Source organism: Anas acuta, chromosome 1 (assembly GCF_963932015.1).
Source record: "Anas acuta chromosome 1, bAnaAcu1.1, whole genome shotgun sequence".
NCBI lineage: Eukaryota > Metazoa > Chordata > Aves > Anseriformes > Anatidae > Anas > Anas acuta.
In genome coordinates, this window is record NC_088979.1 from 6,934,577 (window position 1) to 6,949,723 (window position 15,147).

Here is a 15,147-nt window from a genome sequence, read left to right on the forward strand (position 1 = left end):
TTAAACAGAATAAACTGATTCTCTATGATCTTGTTTGCAGAAAGCTCTAATTTTGGATCTGCATCAGGTGATATTTGTTTCTTCAAAACTGTCCTCTCCCTATACCCAAAATAGGACAGTTATGTACCTCTTATTCCTGCTCAAGTTTTAGTACTACCACAGACATATTCCCTTCAAGGACAATAACTGCAACATGCACTTTACACCCATTAATTAAGGATTCAGGCAGGTCAACAGGTCTGAGTGCTGTCCCTAAAGGGCCTGAAACAGGACCTACCAACTTATCTATTTAATTTCTGCCTTTTTTATATACTCTGCTAAAACCTCTGCTTTTGTTTACACACCCACATTTTCTACTAGGTTGCATGCCCTTAACTTAGGGCACAATTTCCACACTGAACTCCTCAGGTTGTCAGGCTGAATTTATTACATTATTCCATATCACTAAGCAGCACGTCAAGCACTCAGATGAATGCTGAGAGAGTACTTAAAGGATAAAAACTATTATTATTTTATGCCTTCAAAACCTCTGGTGTAAATTTTGTAATTTTCTGCTTTCAAGTAAATAGCAATTTTTGTTAGCCACGCATTTGTACTCACAAGCTTCTATGCAGAATTTGCTGCCTCAGGCATCCCAGGACAGAGGAACAGGATTTTGTTGTCAAGATTCACTGGGTTCGGCTGAGAACAGAATTTTGCCCCTGTCCTTACATGCTTGCATTTTTCCCCACATAACTCTTCAAGTGAAAACTATGGCAGAACTTGCCTCCAGAGGAAGAAAGTAGAAAACCACCAGGCATCCCTGCAATATGAAACAATTGCTACCAAAAATGGTACCTTCAGCAATAAGGATGCAACCATTCATCACTAGAGAGTTGCTGCAAAACACTGGGGCCACAGCCACAGAGTTTGAGCCTATCACCTGCATCTACAGTCTTTGTGAATGTAGTTAAATCGTTGACCAAGCCTTCAGCTGGCATTGTAGCAGGCTGTGCAAATGAATCCTCCAACTCACTACTCTGCCATCCCAGATCCCCAGATTCTAGCAATTAATCTTTAATACTGAGAGATATGGGTCTAGAAAAGGCAGTATAGGCTTATAATTCCATGGTGAAATAAAGGCAGCCATCAGAAAAAATAACAATAATAAAAAAAAAAATCAGCTGATACAAATCAAAAGGTTTCAAGTATAGGTAATTACAAAATGTTTTTCAAATTTCAAGGAAATCTAGCTGGCAGGACTAAGAACAATACAAAGGAATGTTTCAATCTATCTGGACCAAAAAAGGTGTCTGAACAATGGTGTAGATATATCCTTAGGTGAAGATAATAAAATCCTTAACACATTCAGAAATCAGGGAAATATTTACTGAATTATTCCTATTCATGTTTTGGAAAGAAGTAGGATGATGCATTTTTCCTTCGTAAAAGGGATGAAATACCTGTCTGTAATTAGTTTGAGTGTTTTAGTCTTTAAAAAAAAACACTAAACATTATTAACTGGGTATTGAAGATTATATATAAACAGGCATGATTAATTAATGTCTAAGAGTTCTTGAAGCAACAGATGAGGATGCATCTGGTGCATAGATTTTCCTCTTTAGTGCATCTTGGACTGCTGAAGAGATTCCAGCAGGCTGAAAGAATCATACTGCAGACAGACAAGAAAGACTTGGGTAAGCACAGTGTAGTCAGCCTAATAGCAATGCAGTTGAAAAAAATGACAAAAACAAAACAAAATTAAAGACGGGAACACAGGAACAGCATACCATTCACAGGATTTTACTTAAAATACACCCCCCCCAAAAAAAAGCCTCAATCTTGACTTTAAAAAGATGACCAATTTAAAAAAAATATATCTTTAAATGTAATTGTGCTTTGTGAAGTGTTTGAACTAAAACTGCAGGCTGTGTGTCATAGAGTTACTGGTAGAGCCAATATTAAGTTACAAGTAATTGGCTTGTTTCTCAAAATATTATTTTAAAGCACAAAATGATTCCTGATATCTTCAGTGGGGTTTCAGAGGGATAAATAAAATGTTCTTCGGCATTTTCATTCATGCTTTTTAAAGTTAAGCCTCTTTTGACTGAATTCAAGGACAGAACAAAGATTTGTAGAAAAGGTAATAACAGAGAAAATCAGCAATATTTCATGATCTGGTTCATTTGTTAAGCTAGTCCCAGCTGAGCAAAATCCATGTGAATATAATCAACTTATATGATAAAGAAACAAGGAAATAAAGCCTGTGCTACAAATGCTTGAAGAGTGATTCTAAAAGGTACCTAGAGTAAAAGTGGCTGAGATAATTCAGATGGGTTAGGTGTGCTTTGACTGAGCAGAAAAATGAGTAAAATGAAGATTAGAAATGCATATTTGGGTACTGATGAAACTGTTACTAAAACACTGAAACAAATTCCATTGTTCAAAAATGACAGTGAGGCACTGGAGAGGAAGGCAAAACATTCAAAAGAAAAAGAAAGCTGAAGAGCTGGTGAAACTTTTACAGAGGTTTTTAGCTTGGCAAAGAGGAAACAGAGACTTTGCAATGTACAGCCATTTTCATGGAACGAAATGTTACATAGTTAATGACTTTCATTTAGAAAGGCATGAAAATGAGAGGACGTTAGAAATTGGAAGACAGACAAATCCACGTGGGAAATAATGCACACATATTACTGTATTTATATTCATATACCATGAATAACCATTGGAAGAAATTAGCACATAAATTGCTGACTTCTCCATTTCTCTGTGTCATCAAATCAAGACAGAATGAATAAACTCTCCAAGATCTCAGAGACAGTTTTTATCTTTGACTTTAACTTCATGGAAAATACGGTTTTGTTAGACACAATTTTTGTGCCAGTGTGAAAATTAAGCACATATAATAATAACACGGGTACATGTATAATGGAGTAGGTAATCCAAGCCCATACCATGGCCTTAAAGACTGTTAACTGAATCCTGTGCAAATTTCAGCATTGCACTGAAGGATGGGTTTTGCCATCTTTCTCCATAGTTAAAAAGAAACTATAATTCTGTAGTAGTAGAATTTTATAATATACTGACATCTTATACTGTATTTTTAAGACATTCATAGATTCTCCTTCTTGGCATATTATTATATACCATATTGGATTATATGGCCTAAGATACTTTTCTAGTTCCCCCTCATCCCTGTACATGTGTCTGCCCCTCTCTGGGTGCAGATAATGACATATGTATACCTAAATACCTGATCTTGTGGATCCTAGACCCTGGCAGTTTGCATTACATTATGAACAAAATTTCTCCTACGAAAGAGAGGAACTGGAAAGAAATGGAAAGCTAAATTTTGCAAATTCATCTATCATGTGTTAAACTCATACATAAATGAAAGCAACAATAATAACCACCATATTACGAGAAGAGAGAGATTAGGAAATTAGTTATGAATCAACAAATGCTACAACTATAACTTTATTAATACAAACCAATAAAATGCAAATATATTCTTAACACAATCTGTATGACTTGAAACGCTTTGTGACCTGTCCCCCTCTAGATTTTTACATCTGTGGAAATACAATTGATGGAGTTTATTGACTCCATCCAAGTAGTTTATGGGGTTTATTTCAATGTTTATGCATTTCTTTTTAATGTTTTAACAGTTTTATTGTCTCAAAACCTGCATTTTGACTAAAATAGAGACTCCATCAAAATATGCTTTAAAATCTCTCTCATTAAATGAAACTAATCTAACTATAGGTAATTTTAGGCAAAAGGGCCCAAAAATATAATGTATATGAGAAACTCTGAAATACATGAAATACAAGAAAGCAGACAATAGTGCTTCCTCCCAGTTTTGCCTCTTTGAAGACAGTGGCACCGTCATCACAGTGGTCTCTTTGGTTGATCTCTTCACCTTCCCTGAACACAAGTTTTGCTCTGTTTTGTGTGTCATTCCTAGTTCCATCTTCTTTTTGCACCTCTGTACCTTAGCAAATATAACTTAGCCCTTAATTTTCCAAAGCATTTTGGGATCACAAAATGGTCTAGATGTGTAGCTACTACAGTGAACTAATTAACAATACTTTAAGGAAGAGAAAGCAGACAAAACAATGTGGCTTCTTCTTTGCTACAGTGAGGTTTTCAATAAAAGGAGCAGTCACACAGAACAAAGATGTTCTCTTGTAACCAAGCAATGCACATCTCTTCTGTCACCTACAATTGGCAGTAATTCATATCAGAGCTCCACAGGGCTTCAGGATAAAAGTAGACTGGCAGAGTTGCCCCTCTGCTCAAAAAGGGAGATAGGTACACAGTACAGCAGGAGATCTGCCTTCTCATATATAGTTTATTTTGAATAGCCCTATTGCAGGCATTCATGCTGAAGGAGAGGCTGAGAGACCTGGGTTTGCTCAGCCTTAAGAAGAAAATGCAAAGGGGGGATCTTGTTATTGTTTGCAGCTAACCTATTGGGAATGTCTAGAGTAGATGGAAAGAGGCCACCTTAAGAGAAGATGGAAAAAGGCCATTTTACAGGTGCATAGTAAAAGTATGAGAGGCAAAACCAAAAGTTTCAGTAACAGAAATTTCCCTAAACCTAGGGAAAGAAAGAAAGAAAGAAACAAACAAACAAACATTGCCAAGAGGGCAGTGAAACACTAGAACAAGTTACCCAGAGAGGCTGTGAGGTACCCAGAGTCCTCAGCCAGAGAGGCTCAGAACTTGACTGGAGAAGGCTCTGAGCAGCTTGGTTGAGTTGGCCCAGCTTTGTGCAGGGAGTAGGACACGACATTCTCTAAAGGTTCCTTCCAAACTGACTTATTCTGTGTTTAATTCCTGGATAGTTTCCAGAGCATTCCCTGTTGGCTCCCTAACTCTACTCTTGCTAACACATCAGAGCACTGAATGTTTTTGGAAAATTCCATCCCCTAGCATTAACAATATATGACTTTAAAGGAAGAAACTTCATCACTTTACTTTCTTTTTTTGTGCTTCTAGAAAGTATTTAAATGATTTTTTTTTTTTCTGTTTAAGTCAAAGTCATTTTCAGCTAGAGAAAAGAATATTTCCACATATTTTAATCGTGCTATCAAGTGAAGAGGTCAGCATTCAGCCTTTCAAAAGAGGCCATACCTTTCACTGATATGCCTTCATTTCACAATGATCTGCTTCTTGTTCTACAACAAATATAAACTCTTCATGTTTTTAACAGATTGTTTGTTTTTTTTTCCTTCCTCTTTAGCCACAACTTCACAGATACATAAATTCTGATCACCTGGGAAGGTGTCACTCAACTCTGAAGTGCATGTGTGTTGCTCTTAAGGAAGGACATTCTTGTTACATGCTTTCTCTTTCCCTTCTCTTCTGACAAGGTCTGATGTTGATCTGGCAATTTGCTAATGCATGAGTTTTGTTTTTTCTTTTAAATTTTGCTTTTTTAGTTTACATCTGGCCCAGCCATTTACAGTGCACTAATAGTTAACAGATGTATATTAGTATATTCTTAAAATTTGTCCTTACTTACTCTCCATTATTTCAAGAATATATATATATATATATATTTTGGTGGAGTTTGAGCTCTGAAGATTTAGAAATTTCTGTCCTTTTGTAAAAATAAAAGGAAATGCAAAGCATTCAGTGAATTAACATATTTTAATTTCTTTAATCAAATCCTATACTAAAAAGCTCTTCCAGAAACATTCAAAAAAAAAAAGAAAAAAAAAAAAAAAGAGAGAAAAAAAGATAGAAGTAGAACCCAAATGCTTAAAACTTTGAGGGAAGCATTTTTATAAAACTGCCTTAAGACAAAATATTCAGGTTTTAAAAAAATAAACAGGCACATCATGTAAAAATTAGTTTATAACTATAGCTACATGTGGGAATATCTCCAGATTTGCACATTTTCAGAACCTCCTAATCCTGAAGAGATGAAATTTGTCTTCGCTTTACACCTCCACATTTTGCAAATCAACATAAAAGCTGCTAAGGGTGTACAATCCGTTCTGAAGTTTCTCACACTTCTCATTTACAGGTCACAGTCCCCACCACTAATTTCTAGGGAATTGTAGAATGCCAGATATTGCTTGCTTAAGTCACTGAATAATCTCCAGTCAAATACCTCCCCAAAAAAGCTCATTATGCCCCTAAAGTGTAGTAGTCTGACCAACACTTTTAAACATGGCCAGTGATGTAAGAGTTCAAATCACCCACTTTGGGTCTTATTTACGTAAGTATGAATGTCCGCAGTTACTGGACCTACCCATACTCACAGCCACTGAACATCAGTTGAGAACATAAAAGTTAATTGGGATGGAATTATACCCGCATGACTCATGCAGAGCATCCAAAAGCTGAACCGCAATTTGACAGAACAGCCAATGGCTAAGGAATTCATTCCCAACACAAGTGAGGTTAGTCGTGGACCTCACCAGATTTGCTTTTAAATATTGTTTCTCATCTTTCTTTAAATAATATGAATATGTAGAAATATGCATGTATAGATAACTTCAAAAATCAAACCAAAACACTTCGCCGCCCACATTGTTTTCTTTCTAAAGGTGAGACGAGAACTGTTGTTGGCATATGTTAGTTACACTAATTAATGCAGACCTGGAAGGTGTTTTGAAATTACAGTGATGACATAAAAATCACCAGTTTATAGCTATGCAAAATAAGTGGCCCTTTTTTCAAAAGCTTTCCACTTTGCCTGCCTTTTGGATAGGTGACATTATACAGTCTGTATCTCCAGTGAAGGATATTGAACCCCATTACAACTGAGTAATCCTGCTCAGCCTCTACCAGCACACATAGAAATTAGTAATTTATTTTCTAAATAGGATGCTAAGAGAAAACACTTCAAATGATTGTCCTATAAACATAGACTTCTGGACATAGTGGTTTTACTGCATGAATAGACCCAATTCTGTTCAACTTGAAGAAAAAATGTTTTCAGAATTACTGTTGCCACAATAGCAGTTTTGATAGAATAGATGTAACAGATGAAACTCATGAGTCAATTCACATCACAGACAGAGTAACTTCTCATTTGCCTAAACAGACTATGTAGACATGCTTTAAATTATGAGATTAAAATAAATAAATAAAAATCCAGAAATTCAATTAACCAACACAAAATAAAGAAATGAACATTTGATGGGAACTGCAAGGAGAAGACATCAGTTGCTTGATAAAATAAGAAAAGAAGATGATAAACTATGAATCCAGTTTTGTCAAATGGTGAAGCAGCTCTACAACACAGCCACAACTTGGGACAAATCCAACATAAAAGGTCAGGTTAAAAAAAAAAAAAAAAAGTAATAAAAAAAAAAAAGCTTAAATGGATTTCACTTCAAAAGTTAGAAAAATATTTCACAGTCTAAAGATCGAAGGTGCCCGGTCAGATTTGTAAAAGTATTTAGGTAGATACCTAGCTTAAAATCACCAGTGTTAACTCAACACACTTATCTGGTGGATTCTGGGACATTATTTAAGTACCTAACCAAAGTCATACCCACTTCTAAATGCTTCAGTCATTTTTAGAAACAAAAAACATTTTCTTATAGGTGCTGCAGTATCATGGATGCTTTTAAAAATTTTAGCCAAAGTATTCTAACTCCACATGATTATTATTCCTGACCTAGGTAGAATTATTAATGCTTAGCAGAGTAAATTCTATTCTATGCAACTAAATCTTTTGCTCACACTTTCATATCATGTTTCAATTACTGCAATTTCTTTTTCTCTGTCATTGGCAAAGGAAATCTTGTTTCACTGAAATCTATCCAAAATTAATTTTACTACATCTTTGCTTTGATCAGCTTTTCCATGACACTTACAAAATTGTAACAATGTTTAATTTACCGGTATTGTTAGGCCAAAATCCATCTTACTGATCATTACTGTCTTACTGTTTTCCTTGCACTCTGTCTTCTGCCTGTCTGCAAACATCTATAATCACATCTTGTACATAAAATGTAACTGTTTTGGGCAGGGGAGACATGTCTTATATTTAAAAAAACAAAAAACAAACAAACAAAAAAAAAACACATAGCACAAAAGGAGTGTGTGTTTAAGGATCACTGGAATAATACACTTAAATAACATTATCTTTTAGCATCTGGTCATTTTAAAATGTGTTTGTTTTTTTTGTTTGTTTGTTTGTTTTTAAGATTTTACATAGGTTTATGTATGTGCATGCACAGATACCTATATGAAAAAAGGAATATATTTTATCCCATCTTCTCACATTCAGTGGAGTGGCGATTTTCAAGTATTATTGTGCAAATATTTAAAGATTATTTTATCCTAAGAAAAAAACATCACATTGGAGAGCAAAATGTTCAACACTCACAAAGCAGCAGAGAACTGAAACATCTGATGGGTTTATAACAGACTGTGTGATTACAATCCAAAAGCTGCGAACAGGAACATCTTGTTGATTGTGTTTGTGATAGACTTGTTGATGGACTATGAGGGACAAGAGAAGGGAATGATGGTTATTTTGTGAGCACAGTTTGTACCTGTATGGGGAGTAGCAATGACCATATTACTTAAATGAAGCCCAGGAAATCTCAACTAGAATACTGCAGATTCTTGCCTGCCTCGGAGAAGTGCAAACGTGGAAGTGCCCAGTGGTCTCTGGTTTTCTGTGGCATTCTTTCATGACAAGAATACTAGCTTCAAAGATTAATGATAAATGCCATAAGCCCACATAAGCTCCTGAAGAAGACTGCAGAAAGATCATGCCAATTGAATATTTCAGATGCGAAGAAAACTAGGTTTATAATCGCAAAACACATTTACATATTAAAAAATCCACATCCCCCCACAACAAATAGACTTGATCCAAATCCAGGAGTGAGTCACACAGTATCAGATCCATGGAGGGGGGAGCCTAAGCCTTCATTAAATAGAAGAGAGTCTGATACAATGTTTTTTATGCTGGAGCACAACCTAAAGTGTATATGGGAAGTGTGTCACCATAGGAACCACTTTGCTGAAATGAGTAGGAGAAGTGAAATGCAGGGAGGGAGAGAAGCATTTAATAAAAGGATGAAAGTACTGAATACTACTGCATTTGAAAGCCAGCCATTGAATTTTAAAGATATTAGCCAGATGTTAATAAGGTGATTAAATTCATAAAAGCATGGGAGAAGAGGTAAACATAATCCAGTGACTAATCCAAAGGAAGAGTTAATTGTAACAGAAATGTAAAACAAAAGTACAGTCAGCATTCTGCAAATGCAGATATCCAAACACAAACAAAAAAGCATAAAAACATCAATTTTATGTCATTGGTTACAAACCAAGATGATAATCTGTAAACTTTGTAGCACAAACAAAAAATAATAAAAAAAATACTCTGAATTTTGATTTTCTTGCAGCAACAGGGCAATAATATACAAATAAGGTAATTTCTAGAATTCAGTTACTCAATCCATATAGCGGGTAGTACAGATAGATAATGAAGAGTTACTGGAAAATGTGAAACCAGGGATAGTTGGTATGTATCCTTTTAGACTGAATGATGAAGAGTGACACCATGTACTTCAGACACAGAAATAAGGAGAGAAAAAAAGAAAAAAAAAAAAAGCAAAACGCCTCTAAAGCACTGTTATCATCAATAACCACATTACTAATGGTTAATAGTTCTGGGCTGACTGAAAGTAGAGACCTGCTGTGCTACGAATTATATACCTAGAGAATAGCTGCCTCCTTCTTAGAGACAGATGGATGAAAAAGGCACAGGCTATGGAGAAAATGTAACATGCAGAAGCAAATATCAATTATCTCAGTATCTTTTGTGCAGAGAGTTAATTAATGGGCAGAGAAGTATAGGCACATGGGGCCTTTCAAGGGATAATGAGGGATGAGGCAAGGATTGAAGGTGAATGAGCCTGGAGTGAAGTTGAAGTACAAAGACTGGTGGGAGGAGAGGGTAGAAGATGAGAAGATGCTCTCAGAACTGCAAGACCTGCAGGGGATGAACATCGCTGTGTGGTGCTTGGGGATACTGGTGCAGAGGAGTCACCAACTCACTCCTATGGGTGAGCTGGTCCTCCCTGTCTCCCTAGGTGAGGGAGAGAGGAGGTGCAAGGCAGGCCTGGCCTCCTGGCAGAATGGGCAGAAGGGGTTAAGGGATGAGCATAAGCTCTCCTGTGCTACTGCAGCAGCTGGCTCAGAACAAGCTCTTATAGCAAACATACTGAAAACTCAAGGAGAAATTCACAGTGCATGTCAGTGGAGGAAACCAAAGGCTGTCTTCTGCAAAATCTCTAATAGGGCTTCCAAATTGAAGTGTACAGGGCTTTGTTCTTGCAGGATGCAGGATTAATGAGCATGCAGAAATAATCCTTTATTGTTTGCTTGCAGCAAAGGAAACACCCAGAGATACAAAACTGGCTGATATATTTAATACTATAAGGGTGGGTTAGTTAGATGGTTTTTATTTATTCTTTGTAACATAAAGAAAATACTAAAGCAATGTCTGCAAAATGCACTGTAGTAATATAAATTTTATATATTTCCTTTGGTGAAAACTGTTACACCAATAAATATGTCACGATCAAATCAGATTTTATTGCTTAATTAAAAAAATGAGCCCTGTTCTTAAACTGTAATCTACAGACTAAATCTGGAATTCTTTATTTAATTTTCAGAAGGCAAGAGTTCTGTTTTATATTGCAATTTGCTAAACAAGTACTAAGTAAAATTTTATTTTGTGTAATTCTATTAAAATTTTATGCTTGCAGAATCACAGAATGGTTTATGTTGGAAGTGAGCTCTGGATGCCACCTGGTCCAACCACTGCTCAGTCAGGAACACCCAGAGCAAGGTGCCCAAGACCATGCCATATAGTGAAGACTGTTCATTGTAGAGTATATGCTGCCCGAATCACAACTTGATAATATACAGAGTCAAATAATATTAAATTTTTTCATCTATATTTGAAAAAAATCTATCAAATATGAATATGTTTTAACTATATTTATAATCAAAGCCAAAAATCTGAATAATTTCCTAAACTGTATATTATCAGTATACTACATGCAATGCAAACAAATATACTCCATACAGTTTACAAAGAGCTTCGGGGAGATTCAGTCTTCATTTTGTTCAGGAAAGTAGGGGAGGAAAAAAAGAAAATAATTGTACAGTCCTTAAATAGCTATGTTAGCTGCTCAAATTTTCAAGGCAACTAAGCATTTGAAGTCACGAGGCTTTGGCAATTTACAAACACCAACCATCTGCTCTTCATTTTCCAGAAATCAACTGCACTGAACAGACACCCAAGACTCACATGAAACAATACTAAACAAAATGAGGGAGCCACAGCTACGAACATCCATAAAGAAAGAAGGTCACAGCAAGGAACAATAACAGTTTCTTACTTCTCAAAGAATCTTTTTGGTTTTCCTACAGTGACATGAGAAGCTTAATTCCCATGGAGCATGTGTTCTTGCTCATTAATTTCTGTGTTTTTAGAGGTCTGGAATTGGATCTCAGCAGCAAAGCTCTGCTGGTACATCTGCATCTCACATTGGAAAGATTTTCCCTTTTTTTTTTTTTAATGTACATCTGTATTGTTAACATTTTCTTTTCTAACTTGGGATTCCATTTAAAACAATAATGAAATAACTCAGTCTTGGTAAGCTATAATTCTCATAGTGTTAGAATTCACATTATCAGTTGTTTCCAAAGAGACCTGAAACTAGCAAAGAATATCTTACCAACCATTCATTTCATACTCTATTATGAATGTTTTTCCTAGCACCTACCTGGACAGACTGGTCAGAATGAACTGCATCAGGGTGCCCCTACACTAAATTTTTGTCTATTAGAATACAATAGCATAGAACAGAACCAATTTTTCCAATTACCAACTGTCCATCTTTCCTAACTAGGGATTTTTCTTCCCCTGTAGCTCTATATGAAAAATTTACATTTGCATGTTTGTTACGGTTTCAGCGCAAGCTCACTGACCTGCACGTAAAAGAAACAGCCCCTGTAGGGCAGAAAAAATCAGCTTTGGAAAAATGACTACCACACAGATACCCAAATAATTCATCATGATTAATTTTATTTCCATAAATCCCATGAGAAGTAATAATGATTTGCCTCTTCTTATAAAGCATTGCCCCCAGCATTATTTGTAACACTGAAGTGAATACAGGGCACATCATTGTACTCCCTGGGTCTCATCATAATCCATGCCCCACTGAAAAATACAAATTATAGACAAGACCCCAGGGATCTTAGACTCCTTGGAGCTAAAATCAACAGCAGGAGGATTCTACAATAAAACTCAAGTATCAAATGAGACTACAGTAGTTAAGTGAGACTGCAGCGGGATCTAAGTGGAACTGATTTCCTACAGCAACTAAACATCTGCACTACCATAAGCAAACAATCACAGGACAGATTCCTCTCCTCATTCCCGATAAGCAGGCACTGGTCTCTCTCCAGGAGAGCAGACCCACACAACATCCTTGCTGTGCCAGCACCACCACTAAAATAGCCGCAAGTTTCTTTAATGGAGGTTCAACACAGTAGCCCATCGCACTGAAGCATTTCTGCTCAAGGGGAAATCACAGAATTATCATCTCTTGGGTTCCTGACTTGAGTCAGGATGAGATCGTTCCATAGGGAAACTCACACAGAAGTCATTTCTTTGAGTGACCTTTCAAATCCAGGGGATGCATCACAACCCATGTCTGGGCAGATGACAAACTCTACTGACCTTTCCCTTCCACTTCATCAGTCTAGATGGGATTTCTGCTCCTCACGGTGGGGCTTGTCGAGACAAATATTTTTATTCATCTTATTTTAATGCATAAGAAAAGAAGTACGATCTAACTGTTGCTGTGGTTTTGTGTCTCAACCCTTTCAGTCCCTGCTTTTCCTCACTGAGCATTTGTTAATTGTGACTTCAGCCAGTAACTGTGTTTCGTAGGCCTGTAAAGTATCATGAATGTGTATGGCATGGCTCAACTATGCAAACCTAATTATGTTATTAGCATCCTCCACCACCACAGTCTGATTTCATTAGCTACTAACTTGGTAACTGCTAAGAGCTACAAACAAAGCTGGATTTCCTCAGAAAAATCATAACAGTAACTTTCCAGAGGTAAAGAGCATTGCAAACACAGAGCTTTCTACTTCGAGAATACCGCTCACAAAGTGAAGTGGAAATGTGCAGGCAGTATTTACAGCTTTTTGTTATTAAAGCTGGGGTAAAAAGCATTGAGAGAAGTTAGGTGCAAAACTAACACTCCCTGTCAGTTTTCAATATTTTGATTTTCAGCCATAATTAATAGTGATTTTTCAGTAGCTTTGTCTCCTAGTTTTTCAGATCTGAACAACAGGCAAAAGAAAACTTATTTCACAGAAGGAGCTAGTAACTAGCATAGCTAATATAATTGAGTGAGTTTTTTAAGGAAAAAGCAATCCTATTTTTGCAATAAATAACAATTTTGTGAATTTGAAAACAATCATTTTGTTTCTGCAAGCCGGTTTTCCTTCAGGAAAGGAAATCAATCAGAAGCATGGCAATTAATAATCATGAAAGGATTAATTTAATGACATGACAAAATGGGTATAGGTGAGCAATTCATGATGTCTTGCAGGTCCATATATTGTCACAGCATGGAGTGGGGTGAGGACTCCCATTGTCTGCAGGTTCTCTTCCATCTTTTTATTTCCCCATTAAGACTAAGCATCCTATAAATCTGATTCATTTAAGCATTTTGTTGGAAGGTAGGAGGCTTGAGGTATGCTTAGTGGAAAAGAAAAAGAAAAATTACCACTGCTGATGAACACAAATGGGAAGCCAGAAATTAATGACAGTGACTGTAACAGCTGATTATAGGCTGCACCTGCCATGCAGGACCAGCCCATGGATGGCCTCATTGCCTGCTCAGTCTGTTTGCTTTCCATCGGCTCATAGGAAAGAGGTTTCAAGGGAAGAGTGAAGATTACTTGCAGGGTGGGACGGGCCAGGACCCAGGTTAGATCTGTGTGTGTGGTAGATGTACACAGAAAGGCACAGAATCTGCCTCTGACATATCGTTGAAGAAGAGCTGGATCCCCCATGTGGCTTTCCTCCCCTACCTTTTGTGCATCCCTATCTACTTTGCCACATCATGACTTAACAGTCAGGGTATTCTCTTCTTTCTGTATTTTCTTCCTGCTCCTACTCTCTTTTTAGGGCTTAGTATTGTAGAACCACTGCTTCATTTCCTTTTCTTACAAAGAGGCACATGGAGGTTTACCACAGTTACCTCTCCCACAATGCACAGTGAGATGGACTCCCCAGTTTTACACAACATCCATCAGCCTTTAATCTCACCCCCCCCTCCCCCAAAATTACCCTTCTCCTTATAGCTTGCAGCAGCATGTCTGCTTAGGCTATATCTCACTCAGAACAATGGCTAACCACATGAACAGTTCGAATGAAAGAAACTATTCAAAGAAAGAAGTAATGCAATCAATTATGCCCTTATTACATTTTTGTACTATTCCCTCATTTTGTTAAGGTTAGAGGCAACATCTTTCTTTCTTTTTTTTTTTTTTTTAATATAAATATATTTTATTTTATTTATTTTATTTTATTTATTTTACTTTTTATGCAGTTGATTTGACAAACAATTTTAGCCTGCCAATCTTCAGTTAGACTTGTTATCCATAAGCTAGTTTAAGTTAATACAAAAACTGAACAGATGCATGGAAACCTATGGTCTGATTCAGATCTTGAATCAGAAACTTTTACCTTCTTGTCTGAGTCATACACAAACATAAAGAACAATGTGCACTTATGAATTACCAAAAATAAAAACTAGATTTCTATCCTTCCCCACCTCCCCTAAATTTTATTCATAACTCATAATCATAGCCTAATTAAAGTAAACAAACAAAACCCAAACTCACTGAGACTAAGAGCACAGAACCAGTAGCAGGAATACTTCAAAAGGACTGGATAGTGATACAGAAATAAAATTTTGAAATGGATAGTGATGAGTCAGTGCTGTTTAAAGAGTAAGTTTGCAATAATAATCTCTGTGCTTGAAATAAATGGGGGCCAAAAAAAAAAAAAAAAAAAAAGACTGTCAAAAGTCCAGACTGTCAAGCCAGTTGTACACCAGCCCCTTTCTTGTACTGTTT

General features: G+C 36.4%; 1 protein-coding gene and 1 long non-coding RNA gene across 33 annotated transcripts in view; one reads left to right on the top strand and one right to left on the bottom strand.

Annotated features, from left to right (window-relative positions):
* Positions 1 to 15,087, top strand: part of LOC137846674 (uncharacterized) — a 29,451-nt gene extending 14,364 nt beyond the window's left edge. The window contains exon 3 of the long non-coding RNA XR_011090606.1: positions 11,253 to 15,087. This is a non-coding gene — a long non-coding RNA (uncharacterized lncRNA). The remainder of the gene's footprint in view (positions 1 to 11,252) is intronic.
* DLG2 (discs large MAGUK scaffold protein 2) overlaps positions 1 to 15,147 on the bottom strand; it is a 1,027,768-nt gene that overhangs the window by 142,503 nt on the left and 870,118 nt on the right. The window lies entirely within an intron of this gene.